The sequence below is a fragment of the Trichosurus vulpecula genome, chromosome 3 (genome assembly GCF_011100635.1).
Source record: "Trichosurus vulpecula isolate mTriVul1 chromosome 3, mTriVul1.pri, whole genome shotgun sequence".
Classification (NCBI taxonomy): Eukaryota; Metazoa; Chordata; class Mammalia; order Diprotodontia; family Phalangeridae; genus Trichosurus; species Trichosurus vulpecula.
The window spans coordinates 327,903,686-327,931,232 of NC_050575.1; the positions used below are offsets into that span (position 1 = coordinate 327,903,686).

The 27,547-nt window shown below is 41.5% G+C and overlaps 1 pseudogene; it reads right to left on the reverse strand.

Moving 5' to 3' along the window:
- Positions 1-681: 681 nt before the first annotated feature.
- Positions 682-26,854, reverse strand: LOC118842557 (annotated as a pseudogene).
- Positions 26,855-27,547: the final 693 nt, after the last annotated feature.

Below are 27,547 nucleotides of genomic sequence, written 5' to 3' on the forward strand. Positions count from 1 at the left end.
GTACCCATTGAAGATTTCTTGGTAAAAATATTTGTAAAAAATAGACAGGATCTGGCAAGTTAATATTCTATAGTAGGCCAGATTCTCACTTTTACACAATTGTCTGAAAGATATAAAGAACAAATGATTCCACTACGTTTGTTGATTATTTTAAAAGCATTTGAATCAGTAGAATGATATTCTACCTTAAAGGTTCTCTTCCAACAAGATATTTCCCAGGCACACATCAAAATTAAACGCATTTTTTTTTTGCCTTTCTCATTTTCTTTATTGAACAGCATTGATTAGGTTGCCCCCACCCATAAGAGATAAGCATTTTTTATCCCAGCTTCTCCTAGAGGTGGTAGTCTAGGGGGGAAAGGTGGAATCAGCAGGTGACTCCAGAGGCAACTAATACTGAAGAGTAGGGGCCTGCCTAGGCATCCTGAAAGCAGCTCTTCCATTTGGGGGAGAAAGGGGGAACAGAGGCCTTTATATGTGGGACGCAAGAGGAGAAATGGTAGAGATTTAAAGGTAAGAGATCAAGGGACAGAAAGTTAATGGAACACAGTCAAAATTGTGAGCATGGATCCTGCCATTATCCTTCAGTCTTCACCCAAACTCTAGTAGCTGATGGTGTGGGCTCCTGAGTGAGATCAGAGTTCAATTAAGGCTTGTGGATCCCCGCTAGGGTCATTTAAGTCAGTGTCTCTTTTTATTTCGGTCCTGTAGTCCCAAGGGCCCCATTGCCTTCCGGTAGTTGAATATGGCCAGGCCCAGATTAATGGCATAGGTGGTGACAAAAACCAGGCAGAAATCATACAGCACAAAAAACAAGAACCAGGTTAGGTAAAATGAATCCAAAATCGAAAGCACGGAGCTGAACAGGAGGACTGAGGAAAGCCACGCAGGACAGTGGCAGCCCAGAAGGAGCTGCTGGCTATAGAAGATAAGCCCGAAGATGCTGTCGGACCGGTTCAGGATGCTATCAGGACCCAGGAGGGGTTCCATCAGCCCTTACTCCACGGGGAGGAAAACGGCGGGAGCAGCTGATGCACTCTCCCACTGTCGTAATAGGTGTGGTACTACCGGCTCCCCGAGCGCTCCGCCTTCACGTGGTGCGTAAGCGGAGACCGCGAGCCGCCAGGCAAAGCGAGAGCCGCGCCCTTCCCGGGCACCCTCAGCCGGTGAGAGACACCTTGGTAGCTACCGAGGTAACCAAAGCCCAGAAGCCAGAACCCAGACAAACAGCCACGGGGGCAGCGGCTGGCAGGGGAGAGCCACAATTTCTTAAAAAATCTAACAACAGGGGTGACCTTGTTTGAAAACCCTTTGGTCATAAATATTAAGCAAAGCGTAAAAGAGGGAGATGTATGTTCAACTGAAAGTATTTACCATTGTGATGGAGGGGATCCAACTTAGAGTATAAATTTAAGAGAGACTCCTTCGGATGACGAGATCCTCTAGAAAAGTACCCTTGTTTGTGGATGACACTGTGTGGGTTGTATCAAGCATGGGAACGCCACTCAGCCTCCTGGAAAAGATACCAAAGTACTCAAAAGAGTATGGCTTGGCCATCCATGTAAGAAAAGCCAAGTGGATGAAAAATGTATGTTGCCCCAATTATGATACACAGAAGGACAATCTATAGAACTTGTCCATCAGTGTATCTTGTGTCTGTATGTATATAGACATACATACAGCATGTAATATATATTCACACACATACAAACAGCTCTAATGGACAATGAGTTGAGCTCAAAATTAAACAAGAAGAGAATATCAGATTGAGTTGCCTTCAGGAAATTGCAAAGTTTCTTGAGTAACTACAAACTTCTCCCAAAACAAAGCACAATCTTTCAATACCAATATTCTACTAGTGCTGGAGTATGGCTTTAAGATGTAAAACATTATAATTAGTATCACAGAGAGATCACTGAGAGGCATATGGTGGATGTGAGCCAGCTGAAATGTAACAAATAAGGGATTTTAATGAAGACCTAGAGTAAAAGCTATAATTAGGGGACTGTATGATGAGAAAAGAAGACATGTAGAGAGAAGGAAAGACACTAGGTAGACGGGTCATATCCTTATAATATCCTCATGACATCAGGAGAAAGTGAAGAAGGCCTCCAGGAAGGGAGGTGAAACCCCTTCAGCAGATTTACTGGAGCACAAAGAGAAGCATCTACTTGAAGTGTGTAAGGAAAGGAAAAGTTGTTCCTTGAATTACTGGACGCTATGCAGTTTGGGAGATTCTGAAATAAAAAGTCTGCCATGAATCCTAGACCCAACAAATAACTTGATATCATGCACCTCCTTGGAGCTTACGTGATAAAGGGAATATGTCCTATTGAAAGGGCAACACATCTTTTTGTATTATGTATTATTAAACAAGAATTCTCCTCTACCTCTTTGCGTCCTCACTGTCTGCTCTACCCAAGGCTGTGCCACTGGAGCCTAAATTCTGGCAGGATCAACAAGGTGGAATGATGTGGCAATGGACTGTATGTCTGTCATTCAGGACCAGCAGCTAAGTTTAGAAAGGCTAATTACCAGAAGGGATGGATTTTTTTTTTTGCATGTAGCAGCTCATTAAACTATTTGCTAAGGTGTGGTAGGACTACAATTTGAATCGAAGGAGGAAGTGTCCACTCTAATGAAATTACTTATCTTGTAAAGGATTAAGCTCAAATCCCACTTTCTACAGAAGGCCTTTCCTAGTTCCCCTCCCCTACTACTGCCTCTCTGAGATTCCCTTCCATTTACACCAAATGTAACTTGTATGTACGTACTTACTGCATTATCCTCTCATCTAACAAAATGTAGTCTGCTTGGGATATGTTTTTGCCTTTCTTTGTATCTCTAGTGCTCAGCACAGTGCCTGGCAAATAGTAGTTGCATAATAGATGCTTGTTGACTGCCTGAACAATACTTTGAAACTCAATTAATTCAGACTCCAGTGATTTAGAATATGGAACAATTCAAATTGAGATCAGTGGATAAAATTTAAGCAAACATAATTCAATGGCAACACATTACTTTTTCTAAATTATTTTGGGCCTGATGCTAAAAACAAACCACCCCCCACTTTGCAAAAGCAATCACTGTGTACAAGGTGCATTTAATAAATGTTTGTTCAATGAATGAGTAAAACAACAAGCTGGGCTGGGATTACAAGACATATTTCTGTCATATGACCATTATGTTGCTTGACCTGCCCAGTAGTTGATTGCATACTGGAGATGGGAGGATCCTAAAGCCCCATATAGGATCACATCCTTAGAGCTAGAAAGGAACTTAGAAATCTTTCTAGTCTCATCTTAAAGATCAGGAAACTGAGATCTAAAGAAGTTAAAACACCTTGCTCAAGGTCACCCAAGGAATAAGTGGAAGAGCCAAAATTTAAATCCAGGTCCTCTAACTTGGTGGACCCGTACATAGGACACTGGGTTTGGAGTCAGGAAGTCCCATGTGTGAATCCCACCTCAGTCGTTTATTAGCCATGTGACCCTGGACAAGTTACTTCAATTGTCCTAGGCTCCGAGGGTTGGATTCAATGGTCTCCAAGGTCCCTTCCACCTCTGATTCTAGGATCCTGTTTTTCCCTGTATCCATAGTGCCTCCTCCAGTTCAGCTGGTTCACAATAATAAGATTCAGGTGATCCTTAATTCTGGTCTAAATTGGTTAAGCCCAGTCCATGAGTCCATCTCTACGCTTTTGGTTGATATTTGGTGCCCCAAAGATTTGGTTAAAAATGACAGCAACAAAAACAAAACCCCACAGTTACTATAGGTTGTTTCATAGGATAACAGCTGCAAAGTAGTTGGGCTCTCCTGATCATTCCCAGAAAGTGGCCGACTGTCCTGTGTTGAAACTAGACAAGATTTTTTTACTTTCTGGCACCATGACAACTCATTCTACATTCCTCTCTTCATCTATATATTCGTATATATGAATATATATTATATACACACAATGCATATATAGCCACATAGAAAACACTTTAGATGCTAGGAAGTGAGGCAACCTAGAAAGCAAGATGACAGATGAAATGAGGGAAGGATCTCCAGGAACACAGCCACACGGCGCTGGATCATGACAATATTCAGAGCCTAAAGTAAAGGGCTCTTAACATGAGCTGGTTTGCTTCATTTCATCAGAGTAGAGTCCATACAGATTTTTTTTTTAAAGGAAAAACAAAGCTTTATCTAATTGGCCAGGGGAGAGGTAAGGGAGGTCAGAGGAGAGAGATGGTATTATTTATCTTAGAAAAAGGAAGAGTTTGAAATGCTTTGGCTGAGAATTTCTAAATGGCGAAGGCCAGGGTCTAGACAAAAGGGACGCCCCCCAAACCTCCTATTTCTTACGCCCTTGTTCCCTCTACTCCCTTGTTTAAGGATGGTACAAAGTCCTAAAAAGAAGGTGTTCGGAGCTATAAATATAGGTGAAATGAAAATTAATACAATGTCACTCTATAGCTATTGAGCGCATTTGGGGTTAGGGTTAGTTCCTGTGGTGGTTCCACAGGCTGTGGAGGGAATGAGCAAGTGGCTAGTTTCAAAAGCATTTGTATAACTTTGTGGCCACAGAAGATGCTCACAGTTATTCAAAATAAGGTGATAATGGCCAACTGGTGAGAGGCTGAGGACATAGATTAAACTCAGTAGTTAATAAAGGATTTTTTTCATACAGTGTTTGATAGAGTCTTTGTCAAGAAAAGTAAAGAGTGGAGGCAATTATCCAGACACTTCAGGATAAAAGCAAAAATATCAAATTCTATCAGGAGAAAAAAAGTAACTATTTCAAGCCTAAATTATTGAAATAATTTTTCAATCTTCCTTCAGAACATAATGGGGGGGAGGGGCGAGACTGTGGGGATTCTTTCCTTTTAAATATTTGTTGTTTTTAAGTTGTATTGGTCATGTCCGACTCTGTGACTCCATTTGGGGTTTTCTTGGCAAAGATAGTGGAGTGGTTTTCTGTTTCCCTCTCCACCTCATTTTATAGATGAAGAACTGAGGCAAACAGGGTTAAGTGACTTGCCCAGGGACACATAGCTAGTAAGTGTCTGAGGACAGATTTGAACTCATGAACATGAGTCTTTCTGATTCGAAGCCCAATATGCTGTCTACTGAACCTCCTAGCTGCCCCAAATGATATTTATTAAAGCTGAAAAACATACAGAGTGCAATAGAACAATGATTTGGTCTACATTGAAGAAATTTCCTTGCTCTCCAAGAGGTGGTTTCAGATGTTTTGTTGTGTGGTAGAGCAGCAAAGTGAGACTTTGATTTTCTGCTGCCTTTATGATTGTCCTTTTTAGAGCACTATGAGCTCTGGTATGTTGGAGATCAATTTTAGAAATTCTTTGTGATTTTCTTTATTCTGTAACAACTCTTCATGCCTCCCAGGGGACGGGGAGTGCCTAAGAAGCACATTCCAGAGGATAGATTGGAGGATATAGTGACAAGAGAGGGGAAGCTTAGAGTTTCCTTCTGGGCTTGTTTTCTTGCCAGACTATGCCCAGGTATAGGAGGAAAGCGAATTTTTAAAAGAAGCAGCTATGGACAGATCAACTAAGCTTCATTTATAATATCATTGTGGATTCTGTGTTGCTCTGGCTGTGGAAAAGACATGGCAGAATAATTGCTATATCTCCTTTGTGACGGATGCATTATTGTGTAATTCAAAAATAATGTAATTTCCATAACTTCACGGACAAATCCATATTAATGATCCCATAATGTGTATTTACAGTAATGCAATGCTAGGAAATTAGTTTTGGCAAGGGGTAGCATAAGCATAATCCCTGGGATCCTTATCTGGGTTCCTGTTTGCAAAATGATCCGGAATCTTCATCTTAACATGTCAAAGACTGCATATTAGTATCATGCACTCTCGTCCTACTCCTTGTCTTACTTGATTTGGGATACCTTTTGGAGTCAAAGGTAACTGTGCACAAAGAGTGGGGGGGGGGTGGCATTGAAGGTGGGGTTGAAAATTCATTCATTTCAATTCCACTATAAGTAATAGTGGAATTGAACTGAATGAATTAGTGGAAGTCTTATATCACTCTTTATCATTATTCAGTAAACTATAGTGGCTCCCTATTGCCTCCAGGATCAAATATAAAATATCCACCCCCACCCCCACCCCGTTTGGCTTTTAAAGCCTTTCATAACCCAGCCCTTCCTACCTTTCCAGTCTCCTTACATCTCAATCCTTTCCAAGTACCCTAAAAGCCAATGTTTCTCAAATAAGACATTCCACCTCCCACGAATGCAAATCTCCATGAATTTTCATTGGCTGTTGCCCATACCTGAAATACTCTCCTTCCTCACTTCTGACTCCTGGCTTCCCCGGCTTTTTTCAAGCCTCAACTAAAATCTCACTGTCTGCAAAAATCCTTTCACAGTGTGGCATATAAAAAGTTCGAGAGACATAGTTTCTGCTAATTAATCATTTTATTAATCATTCTAGAATGTAATTAATAAAGGGAGTCAGTGATATCATCAAATGCCAAAGACCCCCTCATGGAACCCACTCAACGCTGATATGCCCTTAGAAGACTGGGTGTTCCTGAGGGAGGGTGGAATTGACTCTGATTGGTTAACAATTAATGAGAAGAATGAATATTATAATAAGAGGTGGACCTATTCTAATGAGGGGCTGGGGGAATATGACTTTGATAATGTCATTTACTTCCAAATCACCCCCAGCCATGGGCAATCTAGACAAAGGATCTGCTCCATTGCCCAAACCTCCCTAAGTGGAACAAACTGGGCCAGAATTAATGTCAGATTAAATTCTTTGTAAGGTTTTCTAGTTGGCTAAGGCATCAACTCCACCTAGATAAGATAGTCTAGGTGGGATAAATTTTGGGGAAAGGTCAGACTAGGCCTCCTTAATGATTTAATATTAGCGCCATCTAAGTTACCCTGTATATATCTTGTTTGTACATTGTTGTTTGTGTATTGTCTCAACCATTAAATCATGAGTTTTTTGAGGTCTAGGCAAAATTTTGCCTTTCTTTGTGTCCCTAGCACTTAGCATAGTGCCCGAAATAAAGTAGGAACTTATTACGTGCTTCTTCCCTTCCCTTCCTGCTTCCCTCCTGTTTGTAACTCATTCTACTCCATCATGCTGACTTTCAAGGTTTGCTCTAATCTGATATGGTAATCACTTAATATATGTTCTGAATCCATCCTATGTAGAATAGCATGTAAGACATAGTAGAAATACAACCTCTGCCTTGTAGGAGTGCATGTTGTTTAAAAATCAAAATAAATGTAAGGCAAGACATATATCATCATAAAAGCAGGGGTATGCTGATAAATCTTTAACTTCTTACTTTCCAGAAAAAAACCATATGCAGAGCATACTTCGACATTTAATCCACATTAATATTTTCTCGATCGCTTTCTTAGTCTAGAGTGACAATCACTGATTTGTAGTTTGCTGATTTCAAATGTGTAAATGGAGCTAGGTGGCACAGACAGTGAATGGAGTTCCGGGCCTGAAGTCTGGAAGACACATCTTCCTGAGTTCAAATCTGGTCTCAGACATTTACTAGCTATGGGACCCTGGACAAATCACTTATCCCTATTTGCCTCAGTTTACTCATCTGTCAAATGAACTGGAAAAGGAAATGGCAAACCACTTTAGTATCTTTGCCAAGAAAACACCACATAGGATCACAAAGAGTCAGACCAGACTGAAATGACTGAAAACAAATGCTCACCCTGAAAATGAACCATCAGAACCTGTTCAAGGTAACTCCAACAAAACCTCTACTAAAAGCTACCTAAGTAAATAAAAGACATTATTCTTTTTCAGCTTCTCTCACTGCAGTGCTATTCTTCATGTTGTGGGGAAATAACTATGATTAGTTTGGAACCAGAGAAATCAATATTGTGTAGTGGAGACAAACAATGGGCTGAGAATCAGAAGATCTACCTTTGAGGTTTTAAGCGAGTCATTTAATCTCTGGGTCTCAGTTTCCTCATCTGTAAAATGAAAATTGACCTATATGATCTCTAAGGTTCCTTCCAGATCAAAAATTTTATGATTTTAGGCATCTCAGGCTTACTTGGGAGTTTATTTCCTCCCTCTCCATGTTCATGCTCCACTCTGAAGAGTGCAGAAATTTTTTTTTTTATTATTTGTTAATCAACAAGGATTTATTACTTGTGTAATTCGGGCTGGTCCAGGCATGCCAATTTCTTGCAAAAATTATCGACCAGAAATTATATTTCTATGGATGGGGCCCCCACGTATAACACCTGGAAGGCCAGGTAGGTTAGCTTCACTACTTTCTCCCAGTGTTCTCTAGTACTCTTAAGGGGGTTTGGAGATCGTGTAGGCTCTCTGCCAATGACTTCAGCTTCCAGCAGCAGTGGTATTCCTCCAGGCGTATGAGGGGTCCTCTGCACCCCAGCTCCATTAGCCACTAATAGTAAGAATGGTTTTTACACAGAAATATTTACTTCAGAAGCTATAGTCACAAATATAGAAACCTACTCCCTCCCCAATACAGGAAGGATAATCCCCCTCTGCCTTTGTACCAGCTTAGACTCTGGGGAGGGAAAAATAATTAGGCTCCTAGTTTAGCTCAGTTTCCACAGAACACATTCCCAGTTCCAAGTTCAAAACTGCCTTGGGCTTGAGCTCTAGGCAAGCTGGTTTCTCAAGGCTCCCTTAATAAACTGGATTATTGCACTATCCCCTTTGTAATCCTAGCTCCAAGGTCACCATGGCTGGAACTCCCAGTCCTATGGGGATCACTTCCAGCACCTAAAATTGAAGAGGACAAACAACACAGAACAGAAACACTGCCCCGCCCCATCCTTTCACAGAGCTGGGGTAAAGAGGGGTAACAGAGGAAGCAGAGTCCCCTCTCTCTTACCAGTTCAGTTCATGGTGTCCAGCCTGGATCCAGCAGATAAGAATTACTTTTTAAAAAGCACAGTAGAAAAAGAGCATAGCAAAAGAAAAGAAAAGAAAAGAAAAGAAAAGAAAAGAAAAGAAAAGAAAAGAAAAGAAATGGTTATCAGTTCAGTATCACCAGTTTTGAAGATGAAGGTAGCCAATCAAAGGAGCCTACCTCCACCCTTGCAGTACTACATGCAGAGGGCACCATATTACTTGAACTGGACATGCCCAGCCCAGCCCAGATTACACTTGCCTGCAGGTACTGGAGAATTCTAAAAGGCAGAGGTGAGGAGGGAATGGATTCTAGGCATGTGATAATGCAAGCTATGAAGATGGGAGATGGATTGTCATGTATGAAGAACAGTTAGTTTGGTTGAACTGAGTACATGAAAGGAAGTAATGTATAAGCCTGGAAGGCAGATGGGGTGTAAGTTGTGAAGGACCTAAAAAGATCAACAGAGGAGATTATATTTGATCTTAGGAGCAATAGAGAGCCACGGGATCATTTTAAGTAGAGGAATGCATGATTACACACAGTGTGGTGCACCTAAGACACTTAATACTATATAGGACAGATAGGAGGTGTTTAATAAATGCTTGTCAATCAAGTGATTAGTACAGTATTCTAAACCTGTAACATTATTTCAGAGAAGGCTTCCAGTGATCCATATTATTTTCAGAAAATTGTGATTTCTTGTTTACAAATATTACATAGATAGGCATAAGTATTGCATATATGAGCTCCTTCCAGGTCTGTCTTACTGTTGTTCGTCTTTCATTTTGAAGAGGACCAATGACATCATGCAGTGATATCTTGAATTGGATTTAAATAAGGCAGACTTGCAAAAAGTCATCAGACTCACTCTCTCCCAGGGTCAAGGCAAGTCAAAAAAGTCAGGCAAGACAAAAGTCAAGACAACTGGTGATGTCCTGGTATGCAGTGGATGACCTTCAATATCTAACCAAGTTCTAAGAACTTCAGACACCTTCGTGGCTGTTGGAACAAATTGTTCTCATCTGCCCCTTTTGATGGAGGATGCTGTTGTCACATGCTTACTGTAGATATCCCCCTGCCTCATGGACAGGTTTGAGTCTTGTAGGTTACCCTCAATCTGTTAGTTCATCTGTAGAGAAGATTTTACCAGGTTGTGACTGAAGAGGTTAAAGGAAAATGATGATGGTAGGGAACCATAGGTTTCTAGGGGTGTTCGAGACCCCAAAACACCGACATGCCGGGTCCTGCCGAAAGAATTCGACTCAAGCCTTCTCAGCCAAGGAAAAAGACAAAGTTTATTAGGGATTCACCATAACGGGTTGTCTTAAGAAATCCCACCCTTTGTGAGGCCTGTTTTCACAAGCGGGCCAGATTCAATCTACTGAGCCAGATTGAATCTGAACACCTTCATGGAGGCAAGATGGAGATTATATACACAAAGATTGTGGGAGGGATTGAGGGGTGCTCTGGGGTGACTAGAGGAGGGCTTTAGGGAGGGTCTTGAGGAGGAGTCTAAGGAGGACTGAGATGACGTCAGACTCCAGGAACCAGGAGAATGGAATTAAGGGTGGAAAGTAGCTGAAGGCATGGATATTGATAGTATTGATGAGGGCACAGTCTCTGGGAACCCCTGGAACCCTTGAACTCTCCTTGAATCTTGCCACTCGACCTGGCCTTGGCCTGAGGCTATAACCATTAAGCCCAAATGCCTACCTTGCCCAGTCCTCTATTGTCCAGCTGTTTCCCACCCTTAATCCTGTTTCCCATCCTTAATCCTGATCAAAATATCTATACCCTAGCTCCTACCCCAGCCCTTGATGGGTTGTCATTTCCATATAGCCTTCAGCTATTTCCCCCACCCTGGAGTCTGACCTCGTCCTTAAGTCCCTCCCTAGACCCCTCTTCTGGTCACCCCAGACCACCCCTCAATCCCTCCCACAACCTTTGTGTATATAATCTCCATCTTGCCTCCATGAGGTTGGTCAGAACCAATCTAGCTCAGATGGGTCTGACCCTTTTTCCTTACAGGCGTCGCAAGGGGTGGGATCTCTCGGGGCAGGCTTATTTGGCTAACTCTTAATAAACTTTATCCCTTCCCTTGGCTGAGAAGGCTTGAGTCGAATTCTTTCGGCAGGACCTGGCGTGTCGGTACTTTGGGGTGTCGAGCACCTCTCACCCCAAACCCTCATCAGTTTTCGGTCATCATTTTTTTTCCTCCCCTCATCAGTTTGGCAGAGCTAGGGCTCAAACCCAGATCTTCTGTCTCCTAGCCCAGAACTAGTTCCATTATATCACACAACAAAAGCCAGAACCTTCCCTCTCCTTCCTCCCTTAGCCCTGGGTAAATATATCCTGAAAATAGGGCACTTAACAGTATAGATATCTATCCTATAAAATCAGTGAAAACTCTACTATTTAGGAATTGGTGATAATTGAGGACTGGGACCAGACTGGAAGTTCACCTTTGATAGGCAAAACCTTCCTTCCACAGAAAGTGAACACCCATAATATATACAAGAAGAGAAAGGGGTGTGTGGCTATGTTTAAGAGAATTAAGAAAACAAAATCTTTCTAAGTACCCTCAAGCACTTCAGAAGCACTCATTTACATACAAACAATGGATTTGCTAATTATAAATCATTCTTATCTATTCAATTGACAGGTCCCTTAAGGCAATACTTGGTTAGCTCTTTGGAGTTCTTGTATGTACTTCAAAGTAATGCAACTGTAATATAATTGTATTTTTAAAAAAATTCTGTTGCACACTTTTCACTAATTCAGACTGACCTTTCCCCTAATTAATCTGAATTAATGAGGCTTTACTCTACTACACATTTCATCTTCATTCTATACCCGTTAATCTTGTTCTGTTCCCAAGTAGAGCCTTAATTTAAATTGAATTCTGGAAAACTGAGACTTGCATAGACAATGGGATTAATAAGAAAACATTAGCTTTTTCTTTTTTAGTTCTTACATTTGAGATTTGATAAAAGCATGAAAATATCATTCTTTTATTTTACCACAGAAATAGCACTTAAAAAGCAATCATAGGAAAGTATGTGAATATCTAGACAAAACAAGCAAGGCTTGAGAGTCACAATATGTTTAAAAATAACTCCACTGGAAATACTATAGAAAATCCGTCCATTGGTGCATTCATTCATCATATATTTATCGAGCATCTACTGGTTGCAGAACACTAAGCTAGGTGTTTAGAGAGGGGTAGAAACAAAAGAAAAAATATAACCCCTCCTTGTGCTCTAAAGTTTACAATCTAGCTGGGGAAGAGACTCGCAACAAGAAACAGCTAAGTAACTATGTATAATGCTGCCCTCTGGCTGCTTTCCCAACTCCCACTGGAACAGGGAAATGGGTAACACCCACTGGGACTGACTGCTTGTGTTCTCAGGGTTCTATGGATAACTGACAGGTTGGGATTTCCAAAGCCATAATTCATGAGCCCCCACTCAGTGCTCCCTCACATCAACAAACCAATTGACATCAGTTAGCTTTTAGAAAGGGATATTTATTAAGTGGCTATAGCGAGGACAATTATTACAGAAACTTCCGCAAGCTAGGGGCATACTCTCCTGTTTGCACATAAAGATCTTGGGAAGAGTGGGCTCAAACTCAGAAGGAAAAAAATTCACAGTTCCTAGTTACTGGACATCCTTTTCTCTCTCTGTAGGATCTTCATGAAGTACTTCTTCCGTGTAGTTCCCTGCTCAGTTCTGATGGTTGGTACCCAAGGAGAGTTCTGACCTGCTCGTGCATCTAGTTTGTCCTTAGTATGTCTTTCATTTCCCATTCCATACTCTATCATTAGGCACTTGTAATAATAATTAAGGTGGGCTTTTTGCTTTTCTTCTCTTAAAGTGCCTTTAAGGATTCTGGCCTTTGTTTGAATGGGGCAGATAAAGTGGGATCTTTTTGTCTTGGAGTATTTCTCAGCACTGAGACAATTGGGAGTCATTGATTTGTATATGATGTGATCCTGGGGATGGAGAACTTTCTCAGACCCAGCCTGGGTGAGGTCAGAGCCCTCAGGGCTCCAGACTGGATATAATTGAGGATTTGATTTTTGGGGCACACTCATGGTAGCGGAGCTAGGGTATAGATATTTTGATCAGGATTAAGGATGGGAAACAGGATTAAGGGTGGGAAACAGCTGGACAATAGAGGACTGGGCAAGGTAGGCATTTGGGCTTAATGGTTGTAGCCTCAGGCCAAGGCCAGGTTGAGTGGGAAGATTCAAGGAGAGTTCAAGGGTTCAAGGGGTTCCTAGAGACTGTGCCCTCATCACAGAGGGATCACTGATTATTTCATCTAATCCCAATGCTTTCCAGTTTGTAGTTTGCTTTCACCAAGTGATACTGATGAGGGCACAGTTTCTGGGAACCCCCTTGAATCTGGAATACAGTCTCTGGGAGCCCCCTTGAACTGTCCTTGAATCTTCCAACTGGATTTGGCCTTCCCCTAAGGCCACAAGCCTCACATTATCATTAGGCCCAAATCTCTACCTAGCCTCGCCCTTTGTTGTTCAGCTACTTCCCACCCTTAATCCCATTACCTCACCTTGCCCTCCTTGGACTTCCCCTCAAGACCCTCCCTAAACCCCTCCTCTAGTCACCTCAGACCACCCCTCAATCCCTCCTACAATCTTTGTGTATATAATCTCCATCTTGCCTCCATGAAGATGCTCAGATTCAATCTAATTCAGTAGGTTGAATCTGGCCCGCTTGTGGAAACAGGCCACAAAGGGGGGTGATTTCTTAAGACAGCCCATTGTGGTGAATCCCTAATAAACTTTGTCTTTTCCCTTGGCTGAGAAGGCTTGAGTCGAATTCTTTTGGCAGGACCCGGTGCGTCAACATTTTGGGGTGTCGAGCACCTCTCAACCTAAAACCTCTTCAATACAGGTATTTCGCTCCTTCCAAATTGATTAAAGATTTGTTGGCACCTTATTTTATACCTTTGATTTGATTGATTCAGTTGAGAAATCTGGGCAATCATTTGGAGTGGAGATACAAACCTTGAAGAGGTCAAGAAAAATGATGATGGTAGGGAACCATAGGTTTCTAGGGGTGCTCAAGACCCCAAAATGCCTACATGCTGGGTCCTGCCGAAAGAATTCGACTCAAGCCTTCTCAGCCAAGGAAAAAGACAAAGTTTATTAGGGATTCATCATAATGGGTTGTCTTAAGAAATCCCACCCTTTGTGAGGCCTGTTTTCACAAGCAGGCCAGATTCAATCTACTACTGGTAGTTTCAAAATAAATAGAATAGGTAATATATTCTACAGAAATTTGGAAAAGAAGATCTTTGTGGGTGGTGATAATCAAGGACAGCAAAGGGAGAAGGTGAGACCCTGGTAGGGTCTGAAAGGAGAGTGGGATTTGGATTACACAACGTAACTAAATGATAGCAAATCGAGAATGTGTGTTAGACTTAACAAATGTTCAGTGAATGTTTGCTATGAGCTCTGATCTATGCTACATACTAAAGACATACATAGTATGGTGCCTAGCCTTGAAGATTTTGCAATTATGTGCAGAGAATAAGGGGCAGCTAGGTGGTATGGCGGGTAGAGTACCAGGCATGGAATCAGGAAGAATCTGAGTTCAAAGATGACCTCATTCACTTACTATCTGTGTGGCCCTTGGCAAATCACTTGACTCTTATTTGCCTGAGTTCTTCATCTGTAAAATGGGCATGCACTGGAGAAGGAAATGACAATCACTCTATTATCTTTACCAAGAAAAACCCACGGACAAGTCCATGGGGTCACAAAGAGTCAGACCCAACCAAACTACAGTAGCAGAGAGGACAATACTGACACACAGAGTCCTCTATGCCACTCTTGGGTATTTACCATGTTCTAGCTTGTTATTGTTCTCTAGCTGCCTGTTATAACCTACCCATTAGATTGTAAGCTTTTGAAGGGAGGGACCATATCTTATTTAGCTTTGTACTTTTCTCACTGCCAACTATAATACTTTGCATATAACAGGTACTTAATAAAAGATTATTGAATATAATTTATTAATAATAATAACATGATAAACAATAATAACTTAATATAATGCTTTACAATTTAAAACTCACTTTACATCTAATTTGAGTCTTTCAGGAATCCTGTGCAGTAGATGCTATAGGTCTCATCATTCCCGTTTTACAGATGGGGAAATTTTGAGTGACTTGTTCATGGTTACACAGCCAGTAAGGTCAGCAGTAGAATTTGAATACTAGTTCTGTTAACTCCAAGTCCAGCACATTATGTAGCATCTGATAAATTATCAAATAAAGTGTTGAATATAGTGGAAAGAGGTCTGAACCAAGAATGAAGAAAGTTGGGTTCTAATTGCTGATCTACCATTAATTAGCTTTGTGAAGTGGAGCAAATAATTTATATCTCTTTGAGCCTCAGTTTTCTCAAATGAAATGAAAGTGTTGAAGTAAAGATTTATCTCTAAGGTCTCTCTTAGCTCTAAAATGCTATTATTAAAAATTTGAAAATGTATGATACAGACTGTGAATGATCAGAGAGGAGATATGTCCGTATTCGTTGTCATTATCAGAGAAGGCTTCATTGGAGATGAAATTTGAAGTGGGTCTTAAAAAATGGGTAAGATTACAAGGCAGAGAGCCGTTGTTGTTGTGTTTGTCCTTCATTCTCAAAGAGGATCATGACATCATGGAATTGATGACATGACTTGCAGTTGACTTTGATTTGAATGAGGGAGGGCTGAGGCAGAGAGGGGAAGGACATCTATGATCATGTACTGATCTCTCTCCATTTCCACAAACTTATTATCCAAAACCCACAAAATCCCAAAGCATTTTCCCCAACCCACATAAAGACTTCTCAGCCTCTTAAATATGCCCCAAATCAGTTTGTCTTGGCTGCAGTTAGACTGAAATTTCGTTCTTGCCTTCAAAACTGTAGGCCATTGTTTTCAGGCAGGTGCTGATGTGACGGCATACATCTTGGGGAAAAGCTCTCCCTTTGTTAGTGGCTGAACAGCAATGTCAAAAGCTGACCAAGAAATTTGGGGAGGGGAGGGGAGGGGCGGGGATGATCACTTTAGTTCTTTCCCTGTTGGGAAGCTTCCAATTCAGTGGCTCAAATGTAGCAGGAGTAAAAGCATTTTAATTTTAGCATATTAGCTTTCATATCATTCAGAAATCTCCTAGGGTGCTTTTCAAACGGGAAGGAGCTTTACTTATAAACTGTGAAAATACAGCTAATCTCAGGGGAAGCCCATTTCTGTGCAGTAGTTGACTGGTGGGAAAGGAGAAAGAGGAAGAGGAAGAAGAGAAAGAAAGTACTACCCTGATTAAAAATTAACCATTTGGATTCTGTGAAGTAGAAGATACAGGCATGCTTTAAGTCTTGTTTGAAAATAGAGCTTCTGGAAAAATATAGAAGGCTGGAGAAAGAAAAAGCTTCACAATTCCAACAGACAAACCAGGTCTATTGGCTGAGCAGCTACTAGCTTCAGGGATAGCGATGCCATCAGTTTTATGTCTGGTAGATCTAGAAAATATTGTCACCTTTTCTTCTATATTTTATTAATTTGATATTATCCTCACCTCCCTACAAATATTTTATGTTCAGGCCAAACAGACCTACTTGTGCATTTCTCTGAATATTACATTGTCTACTATGCCTTTGTACAGGTTGGCTCCCAAGTACACCACCCTGAGTGTACTTTCCACGGATGTACACATCGATAACTAGGTTGATGCGTGCATTGCTAGAGCTAGCTCAGTGTTTGGGAGACAAGAGGTTTTAGACTGATTACCAAACTGAAGGTCTACGGAGTCATTATACTGACCTCATTGTTGTATGCCTGTGAAACCTGGACCGTCTACCAGCACCATGCCAGGAAACTGAGTCGCTTCTGTTTGAATTGTCTTAGGAAGATTCTGAAGATCACCTGGAAGGATAAGGTACCAGACACTGAGATCCTTGCTCAAACTAAATTGCCAAGCATTCAAACTCTGCTTCAGAGAGCACAGCTCTGATGGACTGGGCATGTTGTTTGAATGCAAAACATCCGCTTGTCAAAAAGACTATTTTATGGAGAACTCACACAGAGCAAGCGTTCACATGGTGGTCAGAAGAAGTGATACAAGGACACTCACAAACCTTCTCTTAAGAATTCTGGAATTGGTTGTGTGACAAGGGGACACACTGACACAGTCTTGCTCAGCACGGCATTCCCACATCAGAGAAGGTGCTGTGCTCTATGAGCAAAGCAGAATTGAAACAGCTCAAAGGAAACACAAGATGCTCAAGTTTGGAGTATCCACCCCAAATATTCCCATGGACTATTTGTGCCTGACCTGTGGTAGAACATTCTGAGCTTGTATTGGTCTGATCACCCACTGTCAGACACATTGAAACTTGACTCTAGCATAGTCATGTCATTTTGGTCCTCTTCAAGAATGAAGGACAACAACTAACCAACCAACCAACCCCTAAATTTGGAGTGTTGTCTCTTCTCACCTTTGCCTCTTGTAATTCTTAGTTTCCATTGAGATTCAGCTCAAATACCATCTCTTTCAGAAGACCTTTCCTGATTCCCTAAGTTGTTAGTTCTTTCCTCTTGAAAAATTGTATTTATTTTGTATGTATATGAGGAGAGGAGGAAAGAGTTGGTCCCTGACCAGTTGATTTCTCTGCTATCTGACTGATGAAATCATAGAAAGAAGAGGTATTAATGTGTTATGAGAGGTGCAAAGATGTCATCCATTTACCAAGTGCGAAGTTCTCCCTATTTGAATTAGAATTTGCCATCGGCTGCTGAAGATTAGTTTTGTTTCTCCCCATCTCCTCCCTTCTCCATCTCCCAGCCACCTCAGATGAAAAAAAAAAAAACCAGATACAGAGAGTATGACGTCTGGCTGTCAAGAGAAGAGCCATCTATGGAAGAATAATGAAGCTCCTGAAAACAAATCACTCAGCCTCTTGGAGTGGGAGTTATTTCTTTCTCCGTCTCTGTTGCCATCAGTCATTACTATCTTGCATTGTAGATACTTACCAGCAATATATACTATACCTACCAAAGAAAAAGGGTAGTGGAGGCAGCTCCAAGAAGTAGGCAGCAGAGAAAAGAGCCAACTTTGGGTTCAAGAGAGAATTAGTTGGGAATTGAGCAGTTGGGAATTCAGCTTATAAGGAATAGTCCTAGGGAAGCCAAGAGAGATCCTGTGCCCATTGGAGAGTAGTGTGAGGATGCTATGAGGCATGAGTTACCTTGACCATATGTGTTCCTTCCATATATGTCTTACTCCCATATACTCTATATATGTGGTATATTTGGGGGAGAGTATACATAGTTCTATGGGGGGAAATGTTTTGCAGCCATTGTTCTGAAGAAAACAGAGGCTAGTCGTGTCTCTGTATTATATTTAACGTATTAATCCCTTGCCTCTACGGAACATACCCTTTTCTGTAATTTTATCAACTAGATTGGGGGACATGGATTCAGGAAGTAACATCACTCCCTCTAGATGTAGATTTTTAATTTACTTATTTGTGTACATATTATCTTATCCATTCTAACTACAGGTGTGATGTACGTTCCTTGAAAAGGACTGCTTCCTTTTTGTTATTCTATCTCTAGTATCTACTACAAAGCCTTGCATGTGGTTAGAGATTAATAAACGCTTGTCGATTTGAATTTGCCAGACAAATACATTGCAGTCCAACAAATATTTACTAAACGTCTACTACGTACAAGGCATTGTGCTAGGCAGTGAGGATATAAATATCTATATATATGCATATATACGTACACATATATACATATTTCAATATAGAATTTGATAACTTCGATAATGAATAGAGCATTAATGCATAGGGAATCAGGAAAGGCTTCCTATTAGAAATTACCCATGGTGGGATAATATATACAGTAATGTACTGTTGGTAGAGCTGTGAACTAGTCAGACCATTCTGGAAATCAATTTGGAACTATGCCCAAAAAGCTATTAAACTGTGCATACCTTCTGACCCAGCTATGCTGTTACTAGGTTTATACCCCAAAGAGATCAAAGAAAGAGGAAAAGGGCTCATATGTGAAGGAACATTTATAGCACCTGTTTTTGTGGTGGCAAAACATTGGAAACTGAGGGGATGCTCATCAATTGGGGAATGGCTGAACAAATGATAGTATATGAAATATACTAGAATACTATTGTGCCATAAGAAATGATGAAGGGGATAGTTTTAGAAAAACCTGTGAAGACTCATGTGAACTAATGCAAAGTGAAGTGAGCAGAACCAGGAGAATAATTTACACATTAACAACAATATTGTAAAGATACCCAACTCTGAAAGACTAAGTAATTGGTCAAAACAATAACCAACTACGATTCCAAAGGATTCATGATGAAACATAATATCCATCTCCAGATCTAACACTGGCGGACCCAGAGTGCGGATTGAGGCATATTTTCTTCTGTTTCCCTTTCCTTTCCTTCTTTGTTTCTTCCTTTTTTTTATCCCACCATCCTCCTCCGCTAATAAGGAAATGTATTTTGTGTGACTACATATATTTCAAATGGATTTCATTTTTCTTGACTTCTCAATGGGTAGGAGAATGGGAGGGGAAAGAGAGAGGATGGAATTGAAAACAAAATAAAATTGAATTCTTAAAAGACCATATGAAAAAATGCCCCAAATAATAATAACATGACCTCACATCCAACAAATCAACCAAGATGACCAATGATTATTGAGTCAATGTTGGAAGAGCTGTGTAAAGATAGGCACACTGGTATACTGTGGATGGAGCTATGATATAGTACAAGCATATCATAAAACAATTTGGAATCATGTAAATAAAAACTAAAATGTACCCCCAAAATTTTAAGTAAATGACACATGGACTAATCCTTGTTAAGGTTGGGCTTCTAAGAGACAGACTCAGGATTATGTAACTCCCCATACAAATGAAAGGTCTAATTAGTGACACTCTTTAGTCAATTAGTCATTAATTAAACATTTATTATATATTCACTATATGCCAAGCACTGTAGTTAGTGTTAGAGATACAAAGATAAAAATGAATAGTTACTGCCCTCAGGAAGATTACATTCCATTGAAGAAAACAGCAAATATGTATACGCTAATAATAAAAATAAAGTAAATACAAGGTAATGGGGGGTGGATTATACCAGGGGATCAGGAAGGACCTCATGTAAGATGTGGCACTTGGGCTAAACTTTGAGGGAAATTAGAGAATCTAAGAGGAGGAAGTGCTTTCCAGGCATTCAGAGGGGGAAGGAGATGGAGATAGCCTTTGCCAGTTTCATTGCATAGAAAGGAGATGGATCAAGAAATTGATAGTATTGAATTGATGAAGAAATCTCTCTTCTTTTTTTAAAAGCTTTTCTTGATATAAGTAGGCATTGGTTACTCTTAGCTACTCTTGCCCACCTTTCCCTAAAATAACAGAGTTATAGTTTTTGGCTGGTTAGAAATGTTGAGGGAACATCTCTAGGACAGTGTAGAATATAAAACAGGTACTTGACTATTGCTTGTTGAGAGATGATTAGATGAGTGAATTTATAGCTTCTCCTTTCTCATTAAGTTGACCAGCCTCTTAAGTTTTCTATTGACTTGTTGACCCATCCTTATCTGATAATAACAATACTCTTCAAATAGTTTTCATAGCCATAAGTTATATCACCACTTGAGGGGCTCTAGAGCCCACATTCACAGAAGGGACATTCCCAGTGGCTGATGGTTCAGATTTCCTTGGTAGTTCCAAAGGGAACCTGTGGCCCAGTTGCCTTCTGGGTACTTTCACCATGTAGTGGGACAGAGATATCCAGGTTCCAGTGAGGACGGCAAAGTAGAAAGTGGTGGGAAGAGGAGGCCTAACGAATGTTTAATTTTTTCCTCACTTCATTCATCCTTCTCCATCTGACATGGCAGGTGTGCTGAGCAAGAATGGTGTGTGAATCGATTTGGAGACAATCAGTGACACGGCAGCGAGCTGAGGCCGCGCACCGAGCCATCGATCGCCTCCAAATCAATTTGCACACCGCTCCCGCTCAGGTCACCTGCCATTTCAGACACGGAAGGGAACGGTGAAGTGAGAAGGAAATTACGTGGGGGTAGACTGGGGCCCCTCTCTCAAGAACGTGGAGGTCAGTCTCCAGCCACCTTCCCGTCTCCATCCTTCAGAGGAGGACGCTGTAAGCCGACCCCAGCACCAGCTCTGTTTTGCTCACAGCTGGCAGGTGCCTTGAATTGCCCTGGAGGGAAAGGAAGCTTGAGGACTGCAGTGAAATGGGGCCACTCTGAAAATCCATCAGCCTTAACTCACCTCTGGGGTTTGGGCTGTGACTGTCATATCCTAAGAGCTATTTCAGAAAACCCAAATTGCCAGCAGTAATAATGTGTTCCGCCCCGGGACTGGCTTTCATTTGTGTCTCTCAATGCACTTCACAATTAATTCTCACCAACCCCTGCCTCCCACGAGCTGGGAGGCCCTAAGGGAGGCACATGGCAAGGCCTGGAAGCTTTGTCAATCCCCAGTGAGAAGGGAAGGACCTTCTCCATTGGGAAGACAAGGAGCCAAGGCCTAAGTCTTGTCCAAATAAGCCAATGATGTGATCCTTCTTTTTTTTCCTCTTACTTCCTTTCTTTCTTTCTTTCTTTCTTTCTTTCTTTCTTTCTTTCTTTCTTTCCTTCCTTCCTTCCTTCCTTCCTGTATATGGAATAAGGAAGAGATTGAGAAGCTTGATTAATAATATCCCTAAGCTTTGGCATCCTACATTGGGTTAAAAAGCAAAGCTAAGATGACATCTAACTACCTTCCAAGGCTGCAGACCTGACCTTGCTGTAATGACTGGACTGACTTCCCGACCACAAATCTCTCCAGTCCCCATATTTGGGGCTACTTAGTTCCTTGTTCAGAAGCTTAACCCAGCTCCTTATACTGTAGGACAATCTAATCCCTAGGCAGAAGTTTTTCCTGATCCCTAAGCTCCGGGTGCCACATTCCTTCCCTTGCCACCCCTCCCACTCCCAATTATCTTGTATTTACTTTGTTTATAGCCTATACATGTTTGTGGTTTTCTTCAATGGAATGTAATCTTCTTGAGAGCAGGACTCATGGATACATAGTTCAGAAAGCATTATCAACCTTTGACTCAATGTTCTGATTCTAGAAACTGGGTTCTTGTCTTGTTCTTTGTGACCAAGCCCCAACCTTGTACCTCTCCAAGGCTATGACCTTTACCAACATAGCAGAGACAAAGGCATGAGAGGCACAGGAGATCTAAGTTGTGTCCCCAGTGAGATATCAGAAAAGACAGGATGGTGGTAGTGGTGGGAAAGAGTGGTTCCCCACCACAAAAATGGCAGATTTCATTAGACATAATCATTTTAGCAAAGGCCTCTCAAAGTGTGCTTTTTTGGCTTCAGATCTCCACTAGGGCATCTGGCTTCATGTTTCCATCTTAGGCCTTTGGATTTTACACTTCCTGGCCTTTGGTTTATGTTCACCTGTATCATTATTTGGTCCGCCCCACCTCCTTTTCCCCTAAGTGGGGATTTTCTTTTCTTTCCCTTTCCTTTCTTTTTTCTTTTATTTCCAGGTAGAGATTTTTCTTCAGTTCTAAGGATTGACTTACTCACCTGTGTGCAGATCAGCCATAGTATCTCAATTCTAATAAATGGATCCCTCCTTGGTCATAGGATTGTATATTTAGAGCTAGAAGGGATCATAGAGGTCATTTAATTTAACCTCCCCATTTTATAGATGGGAAAACTGAAGCCCATCCAGAACGGTGAAGGGATTTGTCTAAGGTCACACAAGTACCAAGTAACAAGGCTGAGATTTGAACTCAAGGCCTCTGACTCCAAATCCAGTGTTCATTCCACGATCCCATCTCCCTCTTCAATGTGGTCTGTTCACCTTCATTTATGAGCAAGCTCTGACCAAGTCTTGCTTTGCTTTCAACTCTTCTTCCCAAATACTGGAGACCTGAACCTCATTCATATAGTAGTGTCGGAGCTCCCATCACCTGTTGCCCGACCTTCGTGCTGATTTGCCTTCTCTGCGGCTTAGTGGCAGAGACCCTGTGTCCCACGTCTGCCTGTCAAGACACCCAGTAACTTCCCATCTGTGAACTTCCCTGACAGTGACCACTAGTCCAGATGGACTTTTGCCTCTAACCTGCAAGCAAACCTCTCTGACTCTTCCCCATTTATCCAAATGTCCTTTATTGTCAAAATCTGGGACCCTTCTACATTCCCTGCCCTGCCTCAACGGGTATGTCTAGTGTCTTGTCCTCAACTGTCCTTGATCTGTCCCGTTCCTTATAGCTCTCTACTTCCTGGTACTGACCTTTGATGCTAGGTCCACTGGCACTAGCCATCTGAAAGGTTGGTTACACAACAAATATTTATTAAGCACTTACTACTCTGCTATGTGCCAACCACTGTACTAGGGCTGGGAATACAATCAGTCCCACTAAATGTCTTTTGTAAATGCCGTCCACCTTGGATAGGTAGCAATGTCCGGGTGTATTGCTATCCATTCAAGGTCACAATTCAGAGATTAGATGATTCCACCCAGATTGGTGGGTTTTCATTCTCAATGTTCCAGGCTACTAAATAAAATTAATAGGAAAACAAGGAATTGTTTTTATCCTCTTCTATTTTCAGATTAGAAAAAGTGTGTGTGTGTGTGTGTGTGTGTGTGTGTGTGTGTGTGTGTGTTTAATGCAGTTTTGTTGTTGCTTAATTGTTTCAGTTATGTCCAACTCTTTGTGATCCCGTTTGGGATTTTATTGGCAAAGATAGTGGAGTGGTTTGCCATTTCCTTCTCCAGCTCAACTGACAGATAAGGAAACTGAGCAAACAGGGTTAAGTGACTTGCCAGAGGCTACAAAGCTAGTAAATGTCTGAGGCCAGATGCTAACTCATGAAGATGAGACTTCCTGGTTCCAAGCCTAGTGATCTATCCATTGCACCTATTCCCTGAACCACTAGGCAAATTCACGTTGTCTATTAACACCATTAGTCTCTGGCTGGTAAAGAGAATCCGATCAAACTCACAGAATAGTTGTAGGAGGGAAAAAAGAGGATAGAGTCCAGGCAGTGCAGGGACCTGTCTCCCTTGAACTCTGTATAGAAAACAAGCTTCCTTCACTCAAATGGCAGAAGGCTGGGTGGATGACGTTGGCATCTTTTGTCCTGCCTACCCCACCTCAAACACACAGACTATGTAATGGAGTGTAAGAGGAGACCACATACTGGTGTAACTTTTCTAACAGGTCACAGCCTAAGATTAACGATGGCTTTAGGCACTGAGGGACAAGGGTCCAGATACCCAGGAGGACAATTAGGCCCTTGCATTTAGGGTGCTTTTTTTTTTCCAGGGTGCATGTGTGTGCATAAGTAGGGAATAGAGTAAGTCCATCCCTGAGCATTTCTCTGACTCATGATCTCATACAAATCACCCCAACCCCTGGTGGCTTTGCCCTTCTCCGAAATCATGTAGCAGCAGTCATTGGACTGGGAGCCTGTAGAAACAAGCCCTCCTTTTGTCCTTGACTTTGCTCTTTTTCTACTGGTTGGCTTACTGTCCTAACCAAGGTAGGAAAAAATTCTTCTCCCTGAGTCTGAACCCATCTTGCTATTCATTTAGTGGAAAGACCCCTGGAGTTGGTGTCCCACGATCCTAAATTTAGAGCTAAAGAGGGCTTTAGCCAACACTCTTATTTTGCAAATAAGAAATTTGAGGCCCAGAGACATAAAGTGACTCACCAAAGGTCACACAAATAAGTTATACAGAGACAGGATTTGAACCCAAGTTCTCTGACTCCAAATTCGGCACTATTTCTTTCCAATGTCCAAAGCCGCCTCAAAGGACCTGGACTCAAATCCTAACTGTTATCTTCTGCTTATGTGAGGTAAAAACTGCTCTGGGCCAGTTTATTTCCTTATTGCAAAATGCTTTCATTTGGAAGTGGATTAGACTCTCCCCAAAGTTCCTTCTAATTCTAAATTGAGTTCTAAATCAAGGGTTTTAAACCATTTTTGTGTCATGGACCCAGGAGTTTGCCAATAAACACTTAACAACTGGCTGGCATACTTTTAAGTTTACAAATTTACACATGACACACTTTAAAGTTTAATCTGTATTATTAACATTTTCTCCAATCAACCACCAATTGTCTCTTGTGGAAACAATCATGTCTCCCCCAGCTGGACTGTAATGGTTATCCCTTCCACATCTTAATTTTCCCCATGCAGGTTTCCCTATATTGTGGGTCAGCATAAGAAATTAAATGGGAATTTTGAGGGAGCTTTGTGAAAGCCACAGATGGCACTTGAGGACCAGCAGATGATACAGAAAAAGTTTAGAAACTCAGAAATACATAAAATATATGTATAGTATTACATAATATCAACCCAAATTTTACAATAAGGTATTTCAAACACTCCATAAAAGAAAAAGAAAAAAATTCAGGCTTCTTCTCCTGTGCAAAGGGAGGGCCAAAAAATTTTTCTCAGATTTTCCAGATGGGGAGGAGGTGCCATGCCCAGATGACTGTAATTTATTTGAGAGCAAAAATTTTTTTCTTCTTCACTGTATCCCTTCACAGAACCTACCTAGTATAGTATTTTGCACAAAGGAGGTGCTTAAGAAATGTTTGATAGAATCAGGAATTTCAAGGTTAGAAAGGATTTTAGAGTCCACCTAGTTACCCTCTTACTGATTACTTGGTGGGCTTTATGGAAATTCTGAGGACCGCTTCTTAGAGTCAGTCTACCCAAAGTCACAATTAAGTTAGGATGATAGTGTGCTTCATCCAAGAGCACCAAAATTTAGAGGGTCCTATTGGGCATGTGTGCTCCATCAGCAGATAGAGACAGCTCAACTTAGCACTCAGTAAAAACAATTTGTTAAGGTAGGAAACTATAAGAGTGTTTGCCTCCTCCTCTAAGATATAGAATCCCAAGTGAATTCCTTCTTGGCCCAGCTCCATTCACCTTCTTCTTCATCTTAGTGGTGGCCTCCCCAGTAGTGGGCTCAGGATGCTGTAAGGTCTACCTCTCCATACATAGCCTTTCTCCAACCAAGGGGTGGTGGGTGCCTTGTGTCCCAAAGTCAGAATGAGGTTCCCTTTACCTCCTAATGAACTTATCTTAAAAAGTTATCTGAATGTGACTTTGATGCTTTGTCCCAGACATGTTTTCCCATACTATTCTCTTGGATCAGAATTGGAAGTCACACGCTGAGTCCATCCTGGAAGAGGAAAAGTGTTTTAAAAAGAAGACCAGGAGAGTAAAAGAAAGACTGTTCCTGGGTGCCCTAACTTTGCTGCTGATTTCTAAGACAAACTAGAATAAAATTGGGCCCTTCCTCTGCTTACTGTCATAGATTAACATTTCGGGGGTGAAAATTCTCCATAAATGCCAAACCTAGAATAATAATAATAGATGGCATTTACATAGCGCTTTAAGTTTTGCAAAGCACTTTACAAATATTATCTCAAGGGTTTGGACCACAAAGTAATGAGAAAGGCTCTGCTCCACTTTAAGGTTCTGGTTCCTAGTCACTTAGACCCAGGTATATAGGTGTAACATGTACGTACAATGAAGAATGAGAGAACTGGGTGGAGAAGGGTTCTTGTCCCAAAGGTATTGAGTGGAGAAGAGCAGAGAGAGTGCTGGGAACAAGAAAGAAGCAGCTGCAAGGGCTGGGACTGGAACTCAGGTGTCCTGATTCCCAGGACAAGGCTCTTTAATAACAGCTGATATTTACACATATTGTTGCATTTACTCCTCACAACCCTGTGTACAGGTATTGTTGGTCTATTTCACAGATGAGGAAGGTGGTGTTCAGGTACTTACCGATATTCATACAATTGGTATGAAGCAGGATTGAAATGCCCCCTTTTTCTCCCATGCTGTCTTTATGTGCTGTCTATTGAAAATTTTTAAAATAAATGCTCATGAAAATTTGTATTCAATGATACCACTCTCTTGTCTTTTATTCCAACTTCTCCCAAAAAATTGTCTTTGCATCCCTTATTAGAAGTGACTATATCATTTTATACCTCCGTTGTTATTGATTGTAATAAAATCACTGTTGTATATTATTATTTATTAATTCACCATGCGTTTATTAAAATCCAACGTTTGATGCATTCTGCTAGGCATTGGGAGATATACAAACCCAAAGATGTGACTCCTACTTGTAGGAAAATTAAAATGCTAACTTCCAAGAGGAGGTACATAAAAATGTTCATAAAAATCCCCTTCAGAAAGAGTGGTGCGGTGGAAAAACGTTAAAGTAATATGAACGTGACACTAACGACGGTGATAAAGCAGCAAAAGCAACTCAGGGATGAGGGCTGGGGTTGGGTTAAGTTTCCAAGGCTGGCTGGTCAACAGGTGAGCCTTTGGGGTCGCACTGCGGCCACGGGAGGTGCAGTACCAAGTTTCAGCCTCACGATGGCGGCAGCTGCCTTCGGACGCTGGGCTGCCGCTGGTGACTGTGGCCGGCCAGCCGGGAGACAAAGGCTCCCCGGGGCCCCTCCCCCGCCCGCGCGGAACCCCTAGGCAGCTGAGCGCGCGAGGTGGAAGCGCGAGCGGTGGC